This window comes from Sitodiplosis mosellana, unplaced genomic scaffold (assembly GCF_009176505.1).
Source record: "Sitodiplosis mosellana isolate CC-2019 unplaced genomic scaffold, AAFC_SMos_1.0 Smas_scaffold_1, whole genome shotgun sequence".
NCBI classification, from domain to species: Eukaryota; Metazoa; Arthropoda; class Insecta; order Diptera; family Cecidomyiidae; genus Sitodiplosis; species Sitodiplosis mosellana.
This window is the reverse complement of record NW_022595244.1, coordinates 2,769,506-2,770,557: the sequence shown is the minus strand read 5'-3', so window position 1 is coordinate 2,770,557 and position 1,052 is coordinate 2,769,506.

Genomic DNA, 1,052 nt, shown 5'->3' with positions numbered 1-1,052 from the left:
CACACACAAAACATACAAGCAAATGATATGCAGCGGCAGCGCAAAGTTGTGAATTTTTGTGTTCGCTCGTTGTTGTAATTTGAAATATTTTTCCTATCGGCGGCCGCTCAATAACGGTTTTGGGTGTGACAATTTCTTTTCTTTTTTTATTTCTTTTGCTCTCTCATTTTATTCGCTACAAATACCTGTGCGTGCTCAATATCGATTTGCGTGTACACGCTCAATCGCACACACAACACTGAGCTAGATAAAAAGAGTCCATCAAATCGAAAAATAGCTGAAGAAATGCAAACCAAAGTATAGATATTTTTAATATGACAAGATGAAAATATGAAATCATTATAGTGCTATTTGATGAGCATGCATATGAGGAGTGTGTGTGTGTGTGCTTAACGACCTCAATGCTGTTTTTCGTCTTCTTCGCCCATTTCCCGTTGTCAGTTCAGTGCAAGTTATTCAAAGAATGTGCAAATTGCTTTGGATAATTGTTTTTTTTTCTCTTCATGAAGACGGGTGATTGTTAAATGTCTGAGGTGGATGAGGTCAGTTTCGAAACAATATTTTTTTTTATTATATGTATTTGCTATCGGTGTTTATTTGATTGGCCCCACACCGCACCGCACCGTAGCCACAGCCAATAGCCAACTATTTTCTTACTTAACCACTTTGCCAAGTGTAATTCACACTATATACGCATCTATTATACCTACACTTCACTTACCGTATGCACTCGGGCTCTTTTACTCTAGCATCGGCCTTTGCTACACCCGCCAGCTGTGAACGGCTAAAATAGCGTCAAAAACCAAAATCAAGAAATCCATACTAAAAACCGGTACTTAATTTTATTGATTTTTCGATAAAAAAAAATAATTGTTTTATTTCATCAACAAATAGATTTTCGATCTCGATCGATAGACAATAGAAATTTACGTATATGTCCTACTATGTGTTAACATAATTCATTGTATTTGCTATTTATATGTGTCAACATCGTTTATATCGTTCATTCGATGTGGAGAGAGAGAGAGAGAGAGAGAGAGAGAGAGAGAGAG